General features: G+C 43.8%; 1 protein-coding gene across 3 annotated transcripts in view; it reads right to left on the bottom strand.

Annotated features, from left to right (window-relative positions):
- Positions 1–26,971, bottom strand: part of dab1a (DAB adaptor protein 1a) — a 289,271-nt gene that overhangs the window by 252,565 nt on the left and 9,735 nt on the right. Inside the window, exon 1 of one of the 3 annotated variants that reach the window (XM_061824250.1) lies at positions 23,865–23,936. The exons of the other annotated variants lie outside the window; for them this stretch is intronic. The gene's annotated coding sequence lies outside the window, so the exon portion shown is untranslated. Of the gene's footprint in view, positions 1–23,864; positions 23,937–26,971 lie in introns of those variants that run through there. 3 annotated transcript variants of the gene reach the window in all.

Below are 26,971 nucleotides of genomic sequence, written 5' to 3'. Positions count from 1 at the left end.
GCATGTTTTTGCCAAATGCGTCAGATTTGTCCAAGAAAGTTCTACAGAGAAGTCTCTACTATTTCATGCAAGGATATGTACACAGAATGAAGATTTTGGACGGAGCGGGACGCAATGTCATTTACAGCGAAATGTTGGCGATCGATTTGACGCCTCACAAACTTCATATTGAAATCAAACAGGATAAAATAGTGGAATTGTATTGCGCGTGTAAAGCAGGGTGAGTATTTTTTACTTGGAAAAATCACAAGTAATATCGTAGTCTTTATAAGTGAGTGGGTGTATTCATTTGACTTGGCTCGTAATCGAACCCGCCGCTGCGTCTTAAAAGTCTGATGTGATACAAATGGGCAAATAGACATTTCTCTTGCATGACATTGCGCATTTATGTATCCCTAACCCGACTCTTTGGCATAAAACATGACACACTTCATTCAGCAGGTCAGTGATACGCTAACAAAGTGAAAGTTGTTCTCCTGCAATGTATAAAGCACTGATAATAATTCAATCAAACTAAGAGAAGTTACTTCTCCCTCACTTACACTCGAACACACAGCCTTGTTTGTTGATATTGTCCACATTTAGTTGTACGTGCGGTCTTCCGCGAGCCTTAATCCATTGTAGACACTTCGTCAACTGTGTTTTAGGCTTTGGAAAATGAATCAAGCGAGCCCCTTGTAACCTCGCAGGATAGCTTTCATCAGAATTGCACGTTCCCCAAGCGCATCTGAGGACCATTTTCTCCGTAACATGAACTTTTCCAAGCGCCCGCTACTGACAACCAGCATTGCTTGCGGGACAATATGGCGAGAGGGGCGTGTCAAGACAGGGGTTAAGACAATGCGGCTATCTGATTGGCTGCTATTGCACGAGTGCTTGACAGGTCGGAAAGGTCCATTGAATTGCACGGGCAACATGGGTAGGTTCTCATGTTTAACTTCAGCGATTTGAAGTTGGCTATTTTCCAGCGGTCACAAATGCACCACGAGCTTCAGTATGCTTCATCTAGTATCATCAATACCCGTTTCCATCCATTCGGGACTCTCTTTTCTCCTCGCCTGCTACATTGATTGGGTTCCATTTAGTTCTCCGAGCCCCTCACCTTTTTTTTTTTTTTTTTTTTATCCCACCCGCATACACAATTCCCTCCCCCCGCTTTGTGAGTAAATCCTATTCCCAATCGCCGGCCGCCCTGCTAGTCATTTAGCGAGTGGGGGAGAAGGAAAACGGCTGCTCAAATGTCATCAGCGTCAACTCAGAATCTCAATCATCTCAAACGGGATGAAGGCAAAGAAAGGCATAAGCGGGGTTGGGGTGGGGTGTGCTTGCGTAGCGTTTGCGATAAACCTGACAGCACACTTCAATGGACAAGGAGGGCGGAAGGGTGAATTACTTTAAATCCCCAACACCCCCACCCACCCCCCACCTCTGTCTCCTTTCTACTATTCCACCACAATCTTATTGTAGATATTAACTAAAAATAATAATAAAAAGCACCTGGGTGCCTCTCGCCTGCAGCATAGCCCGGTTCAGGTGACATTTCGACAGAGTGGGCCTCAGGCTTGTTGCGCTACTACGACACAGATGGGATCTATAATTGACGTGGCGGCTAGCCGGTTAGGCGGGACACTCGTGAGGAAACGGTGTATGCTCAAGGAGCCATTGTCTGCTATCATAGCTGCAGGTGATGGGGGCTATTAAAATGCAGCATTCCCCCACTCCCGCCGACCATTCAGTCGCCCGCCCGCAGATGATACTGTGAGCGTGTGATGGTGGCGAGAGCTGTCTTTGGCGTAATCCACTCGCTGACATAAACCTGAGTGCGCCCCCCCCCCCCCCTTCTCGCCTCTCCTGAATAAATCTTTAATGGAGGTTTTTATTGTCCCTGATCAGTATGCAGCAATGCGCGCGTTTATGCAGCTTCATCACACATATAGACAGACAGGCATGCACGTACTCACACGCAGAAAATGTGCATACACACAGACACACGCATACTTTCACAATCTCTACACACGGGCACGCATACACTCTCAAGAATGCATCCACGAGCACACAATCTTGCTCACAAACAAACAACACGCATACACCCTGACACAAACACAAGCATTGTATGCACACACGCACACTTTCTCACATACGCAATTACACATTTGTATGAAAAACACAAATTATGAAGCCATCCAATCGGAAACAGTAGAGCCGTAACCGGGCGTGCCTCATTGGGTCGTGTGAACATATATTCTCTAGCCACCCAGCAGACTAGTTTGTAACCTCAAGATATGGTTTGTCTGGACCCTTGCAATCGCAGCAGACCAACCCCCGTATGTAACCAAACACCGTTCCGCCATGAATGTCAAATCACAAACACAAATTACGACACTTGAAAAAGTACAGAGCGCAAACCACACACAAAATTACACCACACACATACTGTGATAAAAGCCCGACTCTATTTTTTTCAAAGAAGGTGACCTTGTGATTACAAGACGGCCGCCTCCCGCAACGCCACTTCTCGTTGACGGCATTGACGCGATCCCCCAAAAAATTTGATTTGGCTCAAAATGCCCTCATTGTTAAGCTTGGGGGTGAAGTCGAATGATTGGAGACACTTGGTACAAAAAGGCTACGCGCTACATGAGTCACTTAGCATGTAGCTGCTGGGAAAAACACAATAAGGCAAAAATTGCCACCCTGCCTAATGGTCACCATTACAAACTCCACCTGATTAAAATGTGATTCGCAGTATTTTTAATTACAGGAGTGGGAAAACAGTTAACAGAGTGCATTATTATTATTATTATTCATTGGCTTTATGCTACTACCCCCACCGCATATGACAAACGAGCCCCCCCAGGTCACGCAGTGCGCACGTGTGTGTGTGTGTTTGCTTGACTGTTTGCTTCTACATTTCCTGCATTAGATGCACCCGGAAGAGGACATTGTGGGCCAACAAAGACCACAATGGAACTTTCCGACCTGCCAATCACTCGTACAATAATAGCCAATCAGATAGCCGCAGTGTCTTAACCCCTGGCTGGCCCCTCTTGAGATACTGGTTGTAAGTAGCACGCGCTTGGAAAAGTTAATGTTACGAAGAAAATAGTCCTCAGATGTGCTTGGGGAGCGTGCAATTATGATGAAGGATATCCTGCTAGGTTACAAGGGCCACGGTTGATTCATTTTCCAAAGCCTAAAACACAGTTGACAAAGTGTCTACGATGGATTAAGGCTCGCGGAAGAGCGCACGTACAACTAAATGTGAACAATCTCAACAAACACTGTATGTATGTTCAAAGGTAAGCGAGAGAAAAGTATCTTCTCTGAGTTTGATTGAATTATTATCAGCGCTTTATACATTGCAGGAGAACAACTTTCACTTTGTTAGCGTATCACTGACCTGCTGAATGAAGTGTGTCATGTTTTATGCCAAAAAGTCGGGCTAGTGATATTAAATGCACCATATCATGCAAAACAAATGTCTATTTGCCTATTTGTATCACATCAGACTTTTAAGACAAGCACTGGGTTCCATTATGAGGCTAGTCAAACTTTTTGGTGACTTTTCTGGTGACTACAGCACTGAGTTCATCACCGTTGTTTAAACGCACTCATAGAAAATCGAACCTAACTGACTTCTAAAGACTACATTGATATTACTTGTGATCGTTCCAAGTAAAAAGTACTCATCCTGCTTTACATGTACAGTACGACTCTACTTTTTGATCCCGTTGGATTTCAATATGAAGTTTGTGAGGCGTCACTTTTTTTTTTTTTTTTTCTTTTGCATCGATCGCCAACATTTCGCTGTAGCTCTGACATTGCGTCCTGCTCTGTCCAAAATCTTTAATTACGTGTACATATCCTTGCGTGAAATAGTTGAGACCTCTCTGTAGAACTCTCTTGGACAAGTCCGACGCATTTGGCAAAAAGCATACCGCAATATCATCTGGAATACGCGATAGAGAATCGACTTCAAACATGTTCTGTTCAGTCGCCATTTTGGAAGCCTGTGGGACATGGCAACTCTAGCTATGGGGGCGGAGCTCAAGATCACCAGTCGGAAAGGTCCATCGTGATCGATGTCCATCGAGGTGTGTGTGTGTGTGTGTGTGTGTGTGTGTGTCGTGTCTCCTCTGTACGCAGCAGGAGGGGACCTAGAATTCCTGTATCCATTCTGCAGGTTTAACAATCACACACAGTCTCACTGTCGCCTTCTCTAACACGCATGATAAAACACTCTCACTCTCTTCCTTTAAATACTGAAATCTCGCGAAGTTTCCAACTCTGGGCATGATGAAAATGTTAATTGAACAGCAAATTCTCCCACTTTTGGGACGTTCCACTGCGATGCTTTTTTTGTTGAGACTCCCGCATTGTGTGAGCAACAATGTCGAGTCGTTTTGCTGTCGCCACCCCTACTTTATAATCACTTTGCGCATCAACGAGACACAAGTGGAGGTCACGTTTCCTGTCCCCAAAGTCTTTAAACACACACAGACGTGCACTTGCCACACAAACACTGCGTCTATCTATTCTGTTTCATATTCTCAAGTCACAGTCACTGGCCTCACCAGAGACCTGCCTTCACAAAGTTATTTGTCAAATGCATCTTTTGTCTGGCTATAAATTTGTGTGTGTGGTGTGGGGGGAGATAGAGATAAACACAAAGCTCAGAGCACAGCACAAGGACAGATATTTCCTGATGGAGGCAAGTAGCAACCTTGCTGCAGGGGAAGGCTTCTGCACAAAGGTTCTGCATTAATACACTTTGTGCGCTATATTGCTCACTTGCACATAAAACTTAACCAAGCTGTGACGTGGTCAAGTACCATCAGGGTGTAAATACTGAAAACTCCTACAAAGGACGGTACCCAATATCTTCACGGAATAACGTTTAAGGGACTAAAATGGGTATTTGGATTTCTAATTAAAAAACATTCAAGACAAGTATGCCTAATATGTCTTCTCAGGACTCCTGAGGTTGTCAACGGGTCTCGTGCAAACTTATCAGAAGATGCTATTTCCCGTTTTTTGCCCCCTAATCTGTATTCTAATAGAGAGCTGGGATTCTATTGCAGATAAATACCGTTTCAGCACACTACTTATCCATGTAGATTCCTTTCCCTATTGTCGACTCAAGTTCGATTGTGCTATAAACGATGCCAAGCAACAAGTGGCCAAACACCGTGAGAAGGAAGAAGAATCAGAGCCATCACGGTTCTAATTAACGGTGAGAAAAACAATATTTGATTTCAGTTTATTTAGTGGTTGTACTATCCTTTATCATTTGTAATACAGTACAACCTCGGTTTTCGACCAGAATTCGTTCCAGAAGGCAGTTCTCGAAAACCGATTTGTTCGAAAACCAAATCGATATTTCCCACGTCTGCGTACAGAGGCTGCGTTAGACAATAAAAACGTGTGTCATGGGTCAGCTGGTCGGGCCGCGTGCGTTATGTTATTTCCGGGTTTTTTCGCGGTCCGTTCAAATTCACAATAACAAGCGCGTTGTGGGTCAGCTGGTCGAGCCGCGTGCGTTATGTTATTTCCGGGTCTTGTCGCAAGCGTATTTTTGTTCAAAAATGGAAGCAAAAAAAAAAAAAAAAAAAAAAATCCTGATATTTGCGTTCGAAAACCAATTTGTTCGAGAACGGAGACGTTTGAGAACTGAGTATTCACTGTGTAGCACCAGAGCTCAATAACCTTTTTGAGCTGAGGGCTACTTCGTGAGCACCGGTCGTATGAAGGGTTACGTGACTTGTTTGCGGCAAACACTTCAGACTCAGTTCATTACACGCACATGAAATATTTTTGTTTTAATTCATCGTAGTAAATGACATTACAGGTATTTTAAAATTTTAATTCACGTAAGCAAGTGAGATTCAGAATTTAAAGCGCACATTATAGTAACAATTTGTGGCCGATGGTATTTTTAGAAGATACCTGGCGGGCGCCTTCTGTGGTCCTCGCGGGCTACCATTCGCCCACGGGCACCGCGTTGGTGACTCCTGATATATACAATTGGAATGCCAGCGCAAGAGAAATTTGACTCACCAAAAAGGAAAAAAAAAAAAAACACCTAAAGCTTGGTACACAAATACTGTACCAATAATAGGCCCAAATTAAATTTTTCAGAGAAGTCAGAAGAGGTCCGATGCACAGATGTCTCTGAAAGATTATCCGGACTGATTATCCTGTGGTCTGGGGTATTTTAAGAGTTATTTTTTCATCTCCAATCTGGTGGAAAACACAAATGGGAGCTACAATTAATGTTCATTTGCGTGCGGGGTAGCTCAAATTCAAAAATCGGAATATTGTGTATTCCGCTTGAGTAAGAAAGCTGTGCCACCTTAATAAATGGTCGGTGACCCAACCGTCCCTACCCTCCCCTTATGAAAAGCTGGCTCTGTTAGGAGGTTAAAAGGGAAAAATAAGGACAGCAAATGAAAGGCTAGAGGGCAAGGCGAGAGTAGCGGTGGAAACAGAAGCTGCAGAGAGGAAGGAGCTTTCATTAGCGAGATTGATTAGATGAATGTTGAAGCTAACGGCCTCTCTGCTCTTTAGCTAAATGCCATCTCTGGGCCTATCAGCGCAGCGGCTCCAACAACAACACATAAATTAGCGCAACGGAGACGGCCGGGAGAACAGAGAGAGAAAAAATAAAAGTGTAATCATGAGAGAAGCTCTCATCGCAGAGACCCGAGATCATAAACAACAACAAGCGGCTGATGACCTCATTAAATGGCGACAATGCAAAGCAACTGTATTGTGCTATATTCCGTTTGTGTGCCCTGGCTTTCAGTACAGTAATCCGCGACGTAATTACGCCCTTGAGACGAGCCCGCTCGAGCTTTTTTTCCCAGATACCAGATGTCGTTCCGCCGATTTTGGGTACTTTGAATTGAAAGCAAAAATTTGAGAAACCGGCGCTGTATATAGAGGGAGTCAACTCAACTCATTTTACGACAAGCAGCAGTGTGGAATATATAACAAAATAAATGCATAATTAAAAAGAAGCTTCTAGCTCTTTATTTCTATTCCCGGTTGAAGATTTTGTCAAACTAAACATAAAACAAAGAGAATTATTTAATTACCAAAACAGTAAAGTCTGTTTACCTTAATACTAACACGTAATGCAGTGAGCTAACAAATAGCATCAGTGGTATGACCCTTGAAGCAATGAATATTTTAACACAAACAGTAGCGCCAAAAAAAGTAGAAAGACTAACTTATCTTCTTTATCCTTTGCAAAAAAAATATGAGTATTACTTCAGTTTAATGAGTCAATTATGAAAGACTTCATTTGTCTGTGTGTATTACACTGCCCCCTTGTGGTCAAGATCCACACAATAGGAGCAGCACAAAGTCCATTGAATTTAAGGAGAAGGTATGACAAAAACTGTTGAATTGTATTTAATTGTCATTACTGTATAGTTTAGGAGTACAGTACTATTTTTATTGTTAAAAAAAAAAGCTAATTTTTTTGTGGGCGGTCGGAATGGATTAATGACGTATCCATTTATTTCAATGAGGAAAGATGATTTGAGATAAGTGATTTAACTTACTGGCACAACGATATAAACTGGAAACTATTCCCAGCTAGTTGCACAAAAAATACATATTCGGAATCCCTTAAAATGCAATAAGAAGCTGCCGAAGGTAAATTTAGTCTGGGTTGTGAGGGGAAAGTTAAAGAAGTGTCTATTGTGTATGTAAAAGCCCGTATCTGGTGCATGTTTTTTTTTTTTCAAAACAATATCTCAGTGATTTATTTAACCCTAACCTAAGGATAATGTAAAATGAGTTTAATATGAAATTAAAGTGTCTCATATTTGTGCAATGCTGCATTTACAGTTGAAACAATTAACAGGCAATTTTTTTTTTTTTTTAAACGTGTGGAGGACGTCAAGTCTCAGTCCCGATTACTGTATTAGTGTGATAGTGAGACACACACATTCATCCCGCAGGCGCCCTTCTAAAATGTTGCCTTTTACATAGAAACTTAACAAGTGTGAAATTAGAAAGGATTCCAAATTATCTTCTCTCATACACACACACACACCGAAAATGGAAAAGTGTGTGTGGTGGAGAAGGGCACTCCTACGTTCGGGGGGGGTCCTAATTGAAAAAGCCTCCTCTTTCCAGGATCATGCTCCTGAGGAGATATAGAGCACAAAGAGGCAATTTATTTAAAAAAAAAAAAATTATCTTAGCATTATCACTGACAGGCTGATCTAAATTTACATAAATATTATTTTACGCAATGTTGACTGCTTTGGATACAATTTTCTCTTTGGCTTTTTTTTTGGCATAGTATGAACAAAATAGCTGTTAGTGTCAAGTTAGTCTACCGCCTCCTTGCGTATTATTCAATAACAGATGCAATTACAAGCAGCTGATGCTTATGTTGTTTTGCACATTATTTTGCCCTGCAATTCAGCAGTCGCAGGATGTATCCACCTTTGCCACACAGAACACAGAAAAAAAAAAAAACATTGTGCCTCTGTTATGAATACCGTACATATTCAGCTTTTTTTTTTTTTTTTTTTTTTTACAATTAAGGGTGCTGAGGATGGAGCTGCCAGGCAAAAGAGAGACAGAGAGGAAGACCAGAGACAAGGTTGATGTTGTGAGGAGGACATGAAGACGGTGGGTGTTTGAGAGGAAGATGCACGAGCGAGGCTTAAAATGGAAAAAGATCACACGCTCTGGCGACCCCTAATCGGGACAAGCCGAAAGGAAAAGAACAAGAAGAAGGGAGCGACTGCTAAAGTAAATGGAAAAATCTGCATTTAATTGACAGCAACTCAAAGGTCTTAATTTCCTAAAGAGGCCACAAGATGGTGTTAAAGCACCATTTCCATTAGAGAATGCTTCAGCATGATTAAATGAAGCTCCTCTCCTTCCTTCAACATAGTTTGCTTGGCCTAAGATTGTGGCAAAGCAATATTTTAATATTAGACATAAAAACAAAAAGCAGAAAACAACAACTGTGTGAGGGTTTTTGTTCCAGGAAATACCAGAGGTTCCCAAAAACAAATGGATGTACAGTCCAACCTCGATAAAACGGTTCTCTGATAACGTATGAACGCTTGTAGGAGGTGCGGCTGTGAAGTTTTTGACAACCAGCTCGTTCAACAGAAAAGGACGCCTGAGGAGTGCCCATTTTTAAGATCGAGGGTGATGTGCAGAGCGGTGGCAACTATAGAGGAATAAAGTCGATGAGCCACACAAAGTTATGGGAAAGAGTCGCGGACACGAGACTTGGGAGAGAAATTAGTATTTACGAGCAGCAGTATGGTTTCATGCCTGGATAAAGTACATTTTTTACATTTGCCTTGAGGGTGTTGGTGGAGAGGTAGAGGGGAAAAAAAGGAGCTGAAGTGTGTTTTTTGTAGATCTCGAAAAAGCCTATGACAGAGTGCCCAGAGAGGAACTGTGGTACTGCATGAGGAAGACTGGAGTCACAGAATTATGTTAGAATCGTACAGGACATGCGTGAGGGCAGCAAAGCAGTGATGAGGTGCTCAAGGTGTGACAGAAGAGTTTAAAATGGAGGTGGACTGAATCAGGGATCAGCTCTGAGCCCTTTCGTGTTTGCAGCGCTGATGAATAGGCTGTCAATGAGGTTGGACTGGAATCCCCGTGGACCGTGATGTTTGCAGATGACATTGTGATCTGCGGTGAAAGCAGGTGGAGGAACAGTTAGAAAGGTGGAGGCACGCGCTGGAAAGGAGAGGAATGAAGATTAGCTGAAGTAAGACAGGTTAGGGAGGAGAAGAGATGGCGAGGGTGGACGACTTCAAATACTTGGTGTCAAGAATACAGAGCAATGGTGAGTGTGGTAAGGATTTGAAGAAACTGGTCCAAGCGGGGTGGGACAGCTTGTGGAAGGTGTCCGGTGTGTTATGTGACAGAAGAGTCTCTGCTAGGATGAAGGGCAAAGTTTATAAAAACAGTGGTGAGGCCGGCCACGATGTACGGATTCGAGACGGTGGCGCCGAAGAGACAACAGGCACCAGAGTCGGATGTGGAGGAAATGAAGATGACGTGGTTCTCTCTTGGAGTGAGCAGGTTGGACGGGATTACAAAAGAGATCGCTGGAGGGATGGACAAAGGCTAGATGTTTGGGAGGCAACGTTAGAGAGAGCAGACTTGGATAGTTTAGACACATCCACAGGAGAGAGGGTGAGTATATTTGTAGAAGGATGTAGTGAGGGAAAAATGAGGGGGGGTTGCTGTGAAAGAGGAAGATTGAGGAGATAAAGGATGGCAAGCTGTGGCGACCCCTAACAGGCCAGCTGGGCATTGTGTGTACCATAGATACCAGAAGATGGCGGCAAAACACCATTTGCTGAAACAAAACTCCTCAACTCAGTTCAACAAAATTCTCAGACACAAAGATGCCACCACAGTAATAACTGTGTACGTCGACAAATAGGGTGTTGCTAAGTGAACAATTAAAAAAATGATTAGGTAAACTGGCAAGTGCCAATACGCCATTAAAATGTCATTTTCCAACGAATACGGCATCACTTTTTGTACCAAAGCCAAGCAAATCTATGGAATAAAAGGCTCAGTGGGCGAGTGCAGAATGCGGCAGCAAAAGAAAACACGGGAGCGTCGGGAGGAATCGAGGCGGTCGTGCAACAATATGTTGAGGTCACCCGTGTGCGCCCGTCACAATTTGCTTCATTAACAGACGCGTCACATACTGCATGCAGAAGAAGAGTACAGCAACCACTTGGTGGAAGGCAGATTCCTCTTTGCTATCTTAACCCTTTATTGTCTGGAGGGCATGGGGTTCATGCTATTAAATCTGTAATGAGATGCAAATCCCTCCACCGCAAGGACTGGACCACTGGAAGGCGGCTTTTAAAAAAGAAAAAAAAAAAGAAAAAAAAAAGGGGGGCCTGAGGACATAAAGATTCATGGAGCTGTGGTGTATTTGTGTGGGTTCTCATAGTGGGGTGGGGGGGGGAGGTGCCAAGCATTGATCGCGACGGTAGAAAAATGTTTTTGATTTATCTCGGGCGCGGGCAGCAGAATGGGACTTTCGGTCGGGGCGCAAAATAAAAACACTCCATCTGTCCGCCGCGCGGCTGCAGATAGGAAACGTGAGCGAAAAGCTGCTGATTAGGAGTCAAGGAAAGGCTGACAAGAGTAGGCGTGGAGAAACAACCCCCCCCCCCAAAAAAAAAAAAAAAAAAAACCACTTTTGCAGAAAAATACATTTTCACCTTTCTCGCTGTGGTGTGCGCTGCGACTCTGACTCACAACAGGAAAAAAATAAAAACTGCTTCAACTGAGTCGACAGTTTAAAGTCGGCATATTGCTCATTTGCATATTATCATTGTTGCATGACAACATTGTCAATTTGCTTCCTGATGAATATCAATTTTGATTGGCAATATTCTTCGTGCCCCACACAGCTCAAGGACAAATAAATACACGCAGCGACAAGTTCCCTTTAGCAAGTATCATCACTGGCTGTCAGATCAGAATCAATTAAGTACCCCCCCCAAAACTCATTTGAACATTTGAACAGTTATGACCTAATACTTAGCTGCGCACAGTTATGTCGAATAGTTCTTTGCAGTTTTTTTTTTTATTTTTATATAAAATAGCTGGCTGTGAAACCGCTCTGCTTCTTCCCTAAGAAAGAGGGGAAAAAAAAAGTGACATCGAAGGTTGTTATCAGACCGCCTGTGCAGCCAAGACGGTCTCGATCTGGCGGCCACTCTGTCCAGAGGGCCATCTTTTTTTCCTTTTTTTTTTTTTTAAAGTCCAGTTTTATGCTCAGCTGTGGATTACAGATAAAGGCTAAGAGTTGGCACCAGACAGAGAATGTAGCCCATCTCTCTCTCCGTAAACCGGGCTAAACATGACAAGCCGGCACCCAAGGGCCTGTGTGGCGGTGATAGATCTACGCTATTTATGTCCGACAACGGAAGCTCCACCGGCCAGTGGGATCCAATAAGATCCAACACTTGAGCTGTATCAGACATTCTGCCTTGAACTTGGACTGTGATGCATTGCTAGTTCAATTCCAAACGAGAGATTGTTTAATTTGCTTTGAGCGCCGCACACCCGTTTTATCCAAAGCAATGTTTGGATGGACTGAAATAGAAAAAGAAATACATTTTGGACACCGTCGTTGAAGAAATCCTCTTCGCAAAGATAGGATGTTAAAAAACGGAAACAAGGAATGAAGGGGGAGAGGGGGTTAGCAGTTTCTGTTTAACGTGTCTTGATGTACAGTGAAGAAAATAAGTATTTGAACACCCTGCTATATTGCAAGTTCTCCCACTTCGAAATCATGGGGGGGGGGGTTTCTGAAATTTTCATCGTAGGTTAGGAAATCACAAGTTGTGATTTTTTAAATGATTTATTTGTGTGATTGAGCTGCAAATAAGTATTTGAACACCTTTTTGGTCATAATTCCACTAACCGTGTTTAGAGGAAGACGAATGATGAGTTCCATCCCAAGAACACCATCCCTACTGTGAAGCATGGGGGTGGTAGTATCATGTTTTGGGGGTGTTTTTTCTGCACATGGGACAGGACGACTGCACTGTATTAAGGAGAGGATGACCGCGGCCATGTTTTGTGAGATTTTGGGGAACAATGTCTTTCCCTCAGTCTGAGCATTGAAGATGGGTCCTGGTTGGCTCTTTCAACATGACAATGATCTGAAGCGCGTAGCCAGGAAAACAAAGGAGAGGATCCGTAAGAAGCGTATCGAGGTTCTGGCGTGGCCTAGCCAGACTCCAGACCTAAACCCAATAGAAAATCTTTGGAGGGAGCTGAAACTCCATGTTTCTAAGCGACCAGTGTGATCTAGAGAAGATCTGTGTGGATGAGTGGGCCAAAATCCCTCCTGCAAACCTGGTGAAAAACTACAGGAAACATTTGACCTCTGTAATTGCAAAAAAAAGGCTACTGTACCAAATATTAACATTGGCTTTCTCAGGTGTTCAAATACTTATTTGTAGCTGTATCACAAATAAATCGTTAAAAAAACATCATACATTGTGATTTCTGGATTTTTCTTTTTAGATGAGCTCTCTCACAATGGACATCCACCTACGATGAAAATTTCAGACCCCTCCATGATTTTGAAGTGGGAGAACCTGCAATATAGCAGGGTGTTCAAATACTGATTTTCTTCACTGTAATATCTTGAAAGGCAAAGAACATTTTTGAACATTTCTAGCTTTCGGACTGACATTTTGACTGGCGTCACAGACAAGCAGAGCAGAGGCAGGCAATCTTCAAAATAAAACTTATTTCAGACTTTGACCGAATATCTTGCGTTCAGTTCCAGGAATCACTATTTTACCGACTATACGCACTACACAGACGACGCGAACCGCTGTAGTTTACGACGCAGAGAACGCCAGTCGGAGGTCATATTGTATTCAAAAGCGCACAAAACGCCTGCGCTGCATGGCAATGAACGACACGGCGACGTGACACGAGTACACACAGCTGCACAAACACGCATCCGCCCGTATTTATATTCACAGTGTACACTGCTGCCCTTCTGCTGCTGCTGCTGAGGCTGTGACGCAAATAGAAACTGCAGTGATGCAACTTTGGATTCGTGTTCAGTCTTGATTTAATTGAGGCGCACCCAGTCGAATGTTTTGAATGAAGTGACGGAGCGACTCAGCAAGTAATGGCACAAGAAAAGAAACTACTTCCATGTTCTGTGGACAGATTGCAGCACTGACTCGGCTCTCTTCTGCTATGCTTGCATGGCACTTGATTTCTTGCTTCGAATTAGGGAGAAACCATGAAAAACGTTGCGCTTTGAAAGGTTAGGTAAACACGGCACCAAAGAACAATGAGAGGAGAAAGAGGGCCTCTGTCTGGCAGACCAAATGTAGTCAATGAAAGACTGAGGGCCGCAAAAAAAAATCTGAGAAAAAGTGAAGCTTGTGGAGCGATGTTAGTCACTGATGGTGTAGGGATACACACGCCTGCCTTTGGTGCGAGCAGCGTGGGATCGATTCCCGCTCAGTGAGAGTGTCGACATCTGCCCTGTGACTGACTGGCGAACAGTTCAGGGCGTAGTCCGCCTTTCGCCCGAAGCTAGCTGGGATAGGCTCCATCTTTCCCGCAACCCTTGTGAGGATAAGCAGCTTGGATAAAGACATGACATAAAGCGACGTTCACATACACCCGTCGGGCTGTATTTGATGACTTTTTCCCCCCATTACCAGGTCTCTGTAAAAGATTAGCCTGAGCAATTATCCTAATTATTGCCACGTAATTGAAACAGGGGCAGGGGGGGCCGACAACCATTAACACACATAAACACCTATAAACAATTTAGTCTTCAATGAACCTAAGACCGGCTTCGGGAGTACCAAAGTGAGAACACGCAAGCCCAAGACGTGACGGATTTGAACCCAGAACCCCACCGCTCATCCACCCCGCTGCCCAATAACCCGAAACCCGAGGAATATTTTCCCGCAAAGCGTCCCGGGTCTCAGCCGCACGCTTGAGCGCGGCGCGCTCGGGCCTCGGCTGCTCATTGACCACGACGGCGAGAGGTGAGCGCTTCAATCGGGATATTAGGACAGGGGATGAAATGGACAGAGGAGGAAGACGGAGGAGATTGAGCGCTGCAGTTTTCTCCAAGGTTAAAAGAGGGGAGAGGAGGAGGATATTCTCTGGCGAGCCGCCCAGATGTGATGTATCGTCCCGTAACTGTGCGTGTGTGCGCCCACCCCTTCCACCTCACGCCTCTTAACAGTAATAACGTATTCCCTCCCATTAATGTTATGGATCAGAGGGCATATTATCGATCCAACACCTCAGCTATATAGTCCCCTTGCTCCATTTCCCTCACCGACTTCATTCTTCTTTTTCTCCCCGCCGCCCCCGCCCCCTCCCTTTACCGGGGCTCCTGCGGCAGCTCTGTGGCTTTATTTGAAACGTCGGCACGGCGCACGATTCAGGCAAACTTTCGTTAACCCCGGGTGAGCGCTGCCCTTTAAAACTCTGACACGACACCTCGGAGAAGTAACGAGGTACGAGATATCTGACGTAAGTCGTCGGAGCGTGTGTGTGTGTGTGTGTGACAATATTGACTTGTATATTAATGACACACCACAAGAATATAATGACCGGAGTATCAAGTTAGATGTGGGCCCTTCTAATGGGACATTTTATGTAAAATTGAGTTTTTAATCGTCTGCACAGAAAGGCTTGTCTCAAAAAGGGCTGTCTCCCACCCATCAATTGTGAAGGTAAACATCAATCCATTTTCTTGGCCGCTTATCCTCATGAGGGTCACGGGGAGTGCTGGAGCCTATCCCTGGTGTCAAGTGGCACGAGGCAGGGTACACCCTGAACCGGTTTGCCAGCCAACCGCAGGGCACATGAAGACAGATAACAGTCAAACTCAGAATCACACCTAGGGGCAATCCAATCAATGTTGCGTGTTTTTGGGATGTGGGAGGCACGGGGAGAACATGCAAACTCCACCCAGGCGGGTCTGGGATTGAACCCGGGACATCAGAACTGTGAGGCCAACGATTTACAAGCTGAGCTCCCGTGCCGCCTTGAAATTAAACAACCAAATAAATCGTTCATCTTTGCATTTCTGAAAATATCAGTGCATGCAGTTGGAATTTTACCGGTTTATGACAAACTAGAGGAGGAAAAAAACAGTAAGTACACAGAGTATTTTCCTCCCATGATTTGGCAGCTCGGCTAAAATATTTTCACGCAGAGGTCGGACTGTGCGGAAGTGGTATTTTGTCAAAGCCAGCGGGTAAGCAGAGGTGCGCCGCTAGTACAGATGTTAATTAACGGGGTTTGATTCAAATAAACAACACATTGATTCTTCCATTACTCTAATTAAAAGTTGTAAATTGCCAGTGGGCAGAATGAATCGGATGGAGTCTTAATTCAGAAGATGAAGTGCTGCCTCCACCAGTGAAAATACTAACACGTTGACTTCGCCTCTTCCAGGTCTCGTTTTTCCTCTTCAAACTCTGGGACGCTACAATTGCTGCTCGCCTCGTCGCAACACCCTGGGTTCACTCCGGGTCTTCATGATGATGAAAGCCATACTCTGCGCTGGTTTGGGCTGTCCATGGTGCGAAGTGAAAAGTGGCTCCGAAGCGATTCTTAGTGGAGTCTCTTCAAACTTGAACTGACAAGTTGCCAATGTCAGCTAAACATTTGCTCTTGCAGTTTAACAAAAGATGGTCCCAAAAAAAAAAAAAAAGCTGAACAAGGTCGAGGTTTCTTTCGTTTTTCGTCAGCACTTTACACGTGTAATCATTTTACAATCGCTTACCTATCACCATTCAGTTCCATCAAAAGAACAATATTGATTTCTTAAGATTCTACTTGATCCAAGATGATAGAGGGAGTTGTTCTTTTGTTGACTATACCGAATTTTAAACTTATTCATCTTGATAAGCAAGAATAAGATTCAGTTTTCAAACCTGAAGACTTGATGGGAAAAAAACAAAAAAAAAAAAAAGATGGGATTTCTGATCACTGATATTGGATCAGAGCCATGCATGATTTCACTTCCGTTTTGACTACAATCTGACAACAGATGGCCAAGAAAGTGGTGGTTTTCTGACTCGGTTCAAAGTTCAAAGTTCATAGATCAGGTTAAGCTCGCACTCTGTAGCAGTTACTTAAAAGGGATATGCACACTGATTATCGGCAAATGACAAACGACAAAACACCCAATTATTAAGATATACATTTCAAATCTGATTTATTTTGTGCTGTATGAGCCTAAAACTGTGATCGTAGTCGAGGGAACTCGCCAGTCTTCCAACGTTCTTGTGTTTTTGTTCAAGGGCGAGGACGAACCCACACGATTTACAACAATGCCTAACTCAGACACAAAGCATCATTTCATTACTCGTCGTCGCCGTCTCAGGTGCAAACAGACGGCGCCGTGGCTTCGGCAACAATAAAAAGCGGCACAATCTTTTTCCCCGCTGTAAGGAGCCTGCGCGACACGGCCGATGGATTCATCGCGACGACAAATAGCGGCACTCGTGACCCTCCGAAGGAAATGAAAAATGGTGCGCGTGTCTTGTGTCGCGCCGAGTGGCAGGCGGGATAGTGATTGTGTTGACTAAATGTGATTGCCGAGGAGGGACTCTCTGGAGGCAAAACATCAGAGTTATTACACTTGCACTAATATCGCCGGCTGACAATCACCTGCAAAGCATCTCTAAGCACATCGGGACGTGTGTGTGCGCAGCAGCGGGCAAAATTTTACACGCACGCGCCAACACAGACAAAGCCAGCGATATTAAAATGTAATGCAATAAAACTCAGACATGCACACACTTCAAAAGCCAACAGCGATCTAATACCTAAACATAACTCGAAGCCCTGCTTGAAATCTAAATCCAGACTTGAAATCGTACTATGAAACCATAACCGAACTTCATGACCTTACTTTGGAACACTTACACCTTGACTTGAAATCCCACAAGAAAACGCTAACTCAAAAAGACTACTTTAAAACCCGAATTCCCATCTAAAGCCCTACTTTGAAACTAGAAACCAGCCTGGAAAGCCGACACCGAAACCTTTTGAAAGCACAACGCTCACTTCAAAACCATTTGAAATCCTAACCTCCATTGAAAAATTGTCTTGAAAAGCTAATCTCGAATATGAAATCCTGCTTTGAAACACTAACTTGAAATGTGACTTCAAACCCTGATTTGAAACAATAACCTTGACTTGAAACCCTTCTTCAAAGCCGAACCCTGACTTCAAACTGAACTTTGACGACCTAACCCATTCATCTATCCATTTTCTTTGCTGCTTATCCTCACGAGGGTCGTGGGGAGTGCTGGAGCCCATGCCAGCTATCAACAGGCAGGAGGCATGATACACCCTGAACTAGTAGCCGGCCAATCGCAGGGCACATCGAGGCAAACAGCCGTACTCACAATCATACCTACGGGCAATTTGGAGTGTCCAATTAATGCTGCATGGTTTTGGGACGTGGGAGGAAACCGGAGTGCCCAGAGAAAACCAACGCAGGCACGGGGAGAACATGTAAACGCCACACAGGGAGGGGTGGGACTGAACCCAGCTGAGCCACCGTGCCGCCATATGACATACAGTGGATATAAAAACTCAACACACCCCTGTTCAAATGCCTGGCTTTTTGTGATATAAAAGAAACATGAGACCAAGATTACCCATCGATACATTATCCAAGCCGCTCATCCTCACAACGGGCACGGGAAAGTTGAGCCTATCCCAGCTGGCTTCAGACGAAAGGCGGACTACACCCTGAACTCGTCGCCAGTCAGTCGCAGGGCAGATATCGACGCCATCACTGAGCGGAAATCGATCCCACGCTACCCGCACCAAAGTCAGGCGTGCGTACCAGGGGCAATTTAGAGTGTCCAATTCATGCTGCGTGTTTTTGGGATGCGGGAGGAAAACGGAGTACCCGGGGAGAACATGCAAACTCTACACAGGCGGGGCCAAGATCGAACCCGGGGCCTCAGAACCGTGCGGCCAACACGCCGGCAAAACCTAACCCTGACTTGAAAAACATAGCTGGAAGCAGCTAGCTCCTAATCTGAAACCCTGCCTTAAAACTTTTACCCTGACCAGAAATCCAACTTTGAAACCCAAAACCAGACTTGAAACCCTATTTTAAAAAGGCTAACCTTGCTTTAAAAACCTGATCTGTAACAACACACATTAAGGACCACCAAGTACAACGGCCAGATGCAGTACTCGCCCACATGCTTACAGAATGTCTCAGTCTTCTCAGGGTACTGCATGGTGAGTATAATCACCCTCTTCATCTGGAGAGCAAAAGCCTTTGACCAAATTAGGTGACGCCACTTACTGTCAGAGTTAAGCAGCAATCAGCGAGTCGGCGGCGAATGACCAAGGTCACGGCCGAGCATTGTTTCCCTGAGAGCTCTCGGGAGCTCATAAATAGAACGTTGACTTCACACATGGGTTGCGGCACTGACGAGAACGTTACTCAACCTTGAACCACTGGTGAGAAAATGGTGGCGGGCGAGCTATTTTGCTTAAATGTCAGAGTTGTTCAAAGCCACTTGTTGCCCTGCAAAAAGTGTAGTGCAGTTTCATTTAAAAGAAAATAATAATAATAAATACTGCACTGCCCAGTCACGCTCAGTATGGCAAATAGGGGTGGAGGGGGTACGCTAACCACACAGCAAAAAAAAATGACGGGGAAATAGACCAAGCAAGGAAAGAATCACTTTATGAAATTACTGGTTGTATGCTAAAATTCTGACATTGTGTTGAATATTTTCTGACCGGAGCAGCGAATTCCAACATTTTGGGGGGCAAGGCGTATACATTACAATTGAAAAATCCTCACAGCACAAACAACAAATTAATTGCTGTATTTAATTATTGCCATCCAACAGACGACCATTAATTCATCCTGTCATTATTTCTCACTGGCGTGAATAGATGAACAAAGATGCATTATAGAAAAAATATATACATATATTTGGAACAATTACCGGTAAGCACACACATACAGTAAATGAACAGGTCATTTAAACGGACTCATCGCTCCATCTTATGATCGGATCAATGATGCGTTTTATTTTTTATAACTCGCTGATTGGTGATCGGCCCTAAAAATCCACATCGTGTAAAGCCTAAATTTCAGTGATGGAGGCAGTAATTTGTCACAGAGCAGCCGAAATACATTTTTCGATCATGTTAAGAATGCAAATACCGTAAGTACCGGCCTATAAACCGCAACTTTTTTTCCCCCCACACGCTTTCTACCCTGCGGTTTATGCAGTGATGCGGCTAATTTGTGCATTTTTCCCCTCACGGAATAAGAAGATAATAAGAATGAGACCGGTGGAATATATATGCCCAGAAAGTGACTTAGACCAGTCCGGTCCTGTTAGCGCGGCACTAGCGTGTTACTACCGAGTCTCAGGGATTTTTACTGGTATGGTTTTTTTTTTTTTTTTTTTTTAAACCGGCCCTGTTAGCAACGCAAGTGTTAGCGTGAGCGGGGCGCTAGCATTAAACTCTCTGTGTACAGTCTTTGTAAATATCTCGTGTTTCGATGTGGGTTTCAATGTGGGCACTTGCGGCTTTTACACAGGTGCGGCTTATGTAAGTACCAAATGGTATTTCCTTTACAAATGTACTGGGTGAGGCTTATAACCAGGTGCGTTCTGTAGTCCGGGAATTACGGTAATCAAAAACTGACCTTTAGTCTTTCATCGGTCCTGTTGGTCACAGGTTATCCGTGTTAAGTTTTACAGAACACTAATTCAGTACAAAACCAGCAAAAATGAGTCCTTTTATACCCTGTTTGACCCATTTTAGCTTTTTCCAGAGTCAAATACAACAGGTGTGTGAATAGGCGCACTGTTTGTAAGTCTTAAACAACCATTGTAACACACAAATACACACAGTACGCCACTGTGCCCTAAATACAATACACGCAATCATCCTCATTCCACTGCAATCCCGTATGATGAGATTGTGCCGAGATGGAGATAAATGAGCCCTTATTATAGGCAAGGCGAGTGGGAGAGTAGGGAAAAAAAATGCTCTCCTCATTTTCATTGCCTTTGTACTATTATTTTCCATATCCAAGGATCCTTTTGAAAGATACAAAGAGGACACACAATAAAAATGTGCATTAATACAGTGGCACCCAAAAACATACAGCACAACAAAAGAAATATGTGCATTTAAATTGCTCATTCATACACTGCGCCTACAAAGCACCATTCATGGAGGCGGTGCGGCAGCAGATACATGGAAAAAGATAATGGGATTCTCAAGTCAGGATGTACAGAGCCAAGTCCCGCGCCAGCTCCACCAGTCAACGCCGCGGCCGTCACGGCGTTGCGGGCGCGCCCCGTGATTGAAGCAGATTTGAGCAATCAAAGTTATCAAAATGCCGCTTGGTCGGGAGGCAGGCAGCGCGAGACTGGCGTAATTGGATTTTCCCCTCTTGGTTTAACAGATGACACTCGGGCGGGGGGGGGGGCGGAGGCGTTTGGAGTTACTAGCGCCCCGCGTGCGGACACGCTGACCGCCAGCGCCGCCATGTTGCAGAGGAAGTAGACAATGTGTGATACCGCAGCTCATATCAACTTGGGATGCGCACTGATTATAGCAGTCAATATTCATCAATGGAGCACCCCAAAAAAAATTATGATGAACACAATCAATGTACACATCTATAGGCTCTTTGAATTTTAAAAAAGGGCAAGGAATGGTCCTTCGATGCAACCGTTAACCCACCTTTAGCACAGGTTACACCACCTGACCAAGCTTTGTAATATTTAACAACAAGCTAATGACGAAGTTTACAGACTACAGCACAAGACGATGCTCAGGTTTCACAAGTTAGTCTTCTAGTTCCCTGAGAACATTACAAATTCTTTTTTTTTTTACATTTTTAACATAGAAACAGCCCTAAATTGTAAATTATAGTCATTAAATACAGAATTTGAAGGGAATGTAGAAATATCACGGGTTTTATGACAGGTGGTAAAGCCTCACTGTGTCTCCGAAGGTTTCAAAGACCTTAGTTTTACATTTTTTTAATAAGAAAACTAGCACTTAACTGTAGAATTTTGTGTACAAACACAATAACATTTGCACGCCCAGATGACCTTCACTTATGCTACCTGCTGTTGTATAAATCCTCCACATCCAGTTAGCGTTTTCTGCAGAATACTCATCACTAACCCTGGAGCAATGGATCTCTTGTCCACAGCTTAGAATATAGTTTTAAAAACCAGTGCCTGGTATTATTTTTGTATGCACGTTAGTTGTTAATTGTCGCAAGATGTTTTGTTGGTCTCGTAAGTGCAAGTAGGAGATACCGGGGGACGGGACAGTATCCCAAGAAATGAGGAAAATAAGAGCCACAGTCATAAAAAGTGACCTCCAGCAGGTCACAAATGTGCACTTTTTTGCTCAAACAGTCAGAAACATAACCTGTGAGGGCATTCCGAAGGCCCAACGTCCACAAGAAGGACCTGTGTTCACAGTCCAATTGGCGTTTACCAGATAACACCAGTTTACCATCTTCACAGTCGAGAGCAGGTCCCCACAGAACACGTGACTGAAAATAAAAATTGGGTGACGCCGTGGAGAATATTCTGCTGCCTGCGACATCATCCAGTCTATGACCAGTTCATTGTGAGTCAGTCAGTTTTTTTTTTTCAGTGATCATCTGAAACAATTCTCTGTCATGAATAATGATTTTCAACTGGAATAGTTCATGCATCGATATCTTTGATGCATTATCTAAGCTTTCCCCATTATTTAATTTTTGGGGAAGCCGTGTGTGTGTGTCCGTGTGTATTGCTGAGTCACACGGGCAACAGAATGGATTAGACTGAGTCACAGTTGCTACCCGATTGGATACACACGCACCTAATTTCTCCCCGCGCCGTGAAAATAAACCGGAACATGCAACAAAGTTCGAGCCTGTTAAAAAAAAAAAGGCACCTAGCCACTAACCACTTCTAAAAAGTACAGTATAGATATAGCAGACACATGAAATCTAATATAATTCTACAGTTATGACAAACTAATGGGATAATGGATTATACACATACAGTAGTACGCAAACAATAACTTTTTTTCTTCGTCATATGTGGGGTCTCATATTTTAAGCAGCGGCGACTGACTGAAACGGTCAAAGGAAAGCGTATAAAGCTAGCTAGGCATGAACCCAAGCACGTAAATCTACCTGTGGGTGGGTCAGTTGGTTGGGGCGCACGCGTTCTGTCATTTCCGGGGGGGGGGATTTTCGGCGGGGTGGGAATTCACAACAGAGCGAGTCGTGGGTCACCTGGTCTGGCTGCGCGCGTTCTGTTATTTCCGGGTTTTGTTAGGGGCGTTTGAGTACCGATTTTCTTTCGAAAACCGAAGCAAAAAAAAAAAAAAAATCTAAATTCTCATTCGAAAACCAATTTGTTTGAAAACAGAGACGTTCCAAAACCGAGGTACCACTGCAGATGGTTCAACGACAGTCGCTCCGCTCGTTCACTTCATCCTTTGGCCGATTGAAACAGAAATGACGACTGAGCAGCCTTCAGGCCGTGCGAGGGAAAGTTGAAATTTCGAAGGGCAACATAAAAATCTACTTACTACGAGCTCTTACAGGACCGGCGTGATATTATGTGCCGCTGCGGAGCACATTTCCACACTCTCACACAGAAGCCGCCAGGGAGCGGCAAGCCAGCGCCCAGCCACGCTGTGATTGATACCACGTTTCGCCCCCGCACCAGCGCACGACAAGCCATTAAAACCACAAACACGTCCGTCAGCGTCACTGAGCTGACACAACACTCGCATCACCCCTTCTCATATTTACGCTATCTTCTCCTCCCCGCATCTCTCGACTGCATGCGCTACAGCAAACTGCAGTGGATGCCGAGAGATGCCATGGCCAAGGCAAAACTCTCGCAAAAAAGTGATGACAAATTTAATGCATCACAGCATATCGTAGCAGGCGCAAAATACCTTCCAGTGACTGTGAGAAGCGTCGAGAATAACAACGTAAACTGGGGGATGATGCAGCGATATCGTAACTTTTCTGTACATCTGGAGTTTTTGTAGGGGGCGGGGGGGTCAAATATATTGGAACAAATGAGTCTCAAATGTGAGTTTGAATCCACTGTTTAGCATTTCAGCATTCATAGGAGCATATTTTGTTCTCAACTTGAGCTTGAATGACACCAGTGACTAAAAAGAATGCTCGTTTCTCAGCATTCACTGAAAGTTTATATAACATCCTGAAACAATGCACACAATTTTTAAATAAAGTCGAGCCTAGTCAGCTGACTACACGGACACACCTGAAGGATGGTAGGGTCACTCCCAGATCTTCCTCTCGGCCACCGCCCCAGCGCTCCTCTTCCTCCGTCCCCCCCCCCCCCCCCCCCCCTTTTCGTCCAGAAAGCAGAGAATCCGCGAGGAGGCAGGAAATCCCGAGCCGCTCCGACAGAAACCTGTAGCCGGTGCAGTTAGAGGCGGCTGACGGATGAAGGAAGGGAGGGTGCTTGTGCGGGATGAGTGCACCGGCACACAGTCGGCTGGTGGTGGTGGTGTGGGAGGGGGGGAGCAAGGACACAAGTGGTTAGCTAAGACGCTCACCGCTGCAGCGCTCAGCATCCCGACACCCCTCCGACGCTCATCCCCCTCCCAACCTGTCTCGCACAGTTACAACATTCCACCTTACAGCAGCATCTCCTCCTCCCTAAAGTGTGGCAGTCACATGATACTGCGCACAAATCTTATTTCAATCCTCGCAACTGTACTGATTTCAAGCAAGTCAGTCTCTTCAATGGTGTAACGGCACGCCGGCCAAACATATATTGCAACTATAAAAAAAAAATTGTAGTGCATCTTAGCCTCTGGCTAACAGCAGTCAATGGCACGACAAGATTTCCAACAGCAATCACTATTGCGAGAAAAAAATAATAACAAAATAAACTTTGTAACTCCAACGTTAACTTGAAAAACTCATTCGACAACATAAACCTACACGGAAACACTAAAGTTGTTCTTGAAAATTTATTTAAAACCCCAACCATTATGTAGTTTCCAAAATGGACGCATCTTGATGCATCATCCCTTTTTTACTTGCACCAAAAAAGAAGAAATAGTAATCCGTGACGCAGTTGGTTTAGTGAAACAAAACCGGTTACTCGAATTCAAACTGTAAAAATAAAGTAAATAAAATTGTTTCCACATTGCACGGGCACAGGAAATCCAGGACAATGAACAAATATTCAAAGAAAATGATGATTGCGGATGATGACGGATGTTAATGTTAATGATGACGATCAAAAAACTATTTCGCCCCACCGTCCATATTTCCACTGTCACTCTTTTCGTCTAACCCTTGTTCTTCTTCCGGTTAATTACGTCATCATAACAATTATGTAGCAAACCTCAAATCCTCATTTTAACTATCACAGAATACAATACACATCATCCAGACCATACATATAATAAACAATTATCAATACACAATATCACAATTAAAACTTAGCTGAAATTATTTCACTAATTTTTCTGACTGAAAATATTTGAAGAACAGAAATTATAGTTGGGCTCTTACTACTTTACTTGAAACTCTAACCTCTTACTGAAAAATATTTTTGGAAACACCACTACTATGAAACCCTAGCTTGAAAGGAAGTGGCACTATTTAGCGTGCTAGCCACATATAGTGTATACTCCATACAACAGTGAAACCTGAAACCAGAACTTGAAAGTCAACTCTGAAACAGTTACTTCAGAATCCGCTTTATTTGGCCGAATACGTAAAAAAAAAAAAAACACCCGAGGAATTTTTCCTCGGCAGACGGCGCTGCCCTCGTATGACATACAGAACGAAGAACAACAAAGCAGCAAAAACAACAAAAACAAGCAAGAACTATTCCTTATAAAAGTCATGCAAGATGTAAAATATTCTTTGTTTAGAAGAGGTACAAGATAAGTGTCTCAACGTCCCACATTGTGTAAAACTTGTACAGAGTCCCTTTAGCTGTTCGCCGTTCCCGTAATAGACTAGCGCAATGACAGTTGTGCAAAGGGAGCAGGTTAAAGTGACGAATCGTGCGATAGTCTACAAAAAAAAAATTACTAATACTGTTATTGATTGGAACGGCAGAATGTGAGTGGCCCAACAATGGCACAAGGCAGAAAATAGTAAATCTGCTGACTAACAATGTAATGAATTAATTGCCAGAGGAGAAAAAAACTGCTCAAATGCCTGCTAGTTTTGAAACTTGAAACTAGGGAAAATATTTTTAGCATCAACTAATCAATCAGATAAAAATCTATTTAGCATTGAAGTTTATTTGAATTTACCATTTTACCCCAATTAGTGGTCTTTAAGCCTTATTGTTGTGTATTTAGTCGCGTTTTAAAGGGGAAATCCACTGGTTTGCATTAACAGTGTATACAATAGGTCATGTAATTTGTAATCTATTTTGACAATGTTAAATCCTCTCATTTATTAGTGTTGAGAAGATTTTTTTAATCGACAATTATGAATTTTCAGGGGTGCTGCCATTTTTGTAAGTCACATGACCTACGTGCACTGATGTGACATGTACCGTGCCGCAACAAAGGCTCGATTAAATGGGACGCCATTTATGCCCAGCGCGTATTTCTCGGATTTATCCTCATCTGATGAAGAAATAGCAGTATCGGTTGATCGGGAAGACGGAGGAATACTTCCATCCACAGCCGTGAGCGGTGCCGTCGTAATTCGTAATTGTTGATAATCTTCTCAAAACACTATTAAATGAGAGAGGATTTAACATCGCATTGTCAAAATAGAGAACATATAACGTGACCAATTGGATACATTGTTAATGCAAACCAGTGGATTTCCCCTTTAAACAAACAAGAAAGTCGACAATCCCTTGTGCGTTGGCAAGTGCGGCATGAAAAAGGTTTTGGTCCTCTCATTCATGTGACGGACAGGAACTTTAATCACGTACTGGGCTAGCTTTCACACCTGCCGAGCAAAACCTTGAGATAACAGAAGCCAGACTGGCTCCCCTGGTTGGCCATGACAGAAAGGAGAATGGGAAGAAGCGAAATGCCAAAATCACTGAGAGGGACATTGAAAGTGAAAACTAACGAATCTAATTTGTCTACGTGTGAATATGAATTCTTGCTCGTCTATATGTGCCCTGCAATCCAGGTGGACTCAACCTCTCCCGTATAAGTCAGCTTCTGGTAATAGAAGATTCCAGACCAACTATTGGCATGAACGTGACTTTGAATGCTTGTTTGTCTACATTTGCGCTGCGATTACCTGCCAACCAATGCAGAATGTGCCCTTCAACTCGTCTAAAATCAGCTAGGATAGCAACCGGCCAACCGATGACCCTACCGACGATCAACAGTACCGAAAAAAATTGATGGATGTAAGAAATAAAAA

Source organism: Syngnathoides biaculeatus, chromosome 7, assembly GCF_019802595.1.
Source record: "Syngnathoides biaculeatus isolate LvHL_M chromosome 7, ASM1980259v1, whole genome shotgun sequence".
In the NCBI taxonomy this organism is placed as follows: domain Eukaryota; kingdom Metazoa; phylum Chordata; class Actinopteri; order Syngnathiformes; family Syngnathidae; genus Syngnathoides; species Syngnathoides biaculeatus.
The sequence above is the reverse complement of the archived record's forward strand: the minus strand, read 5'-3'. Positions and strand labels throughout refer to the sequence as shown.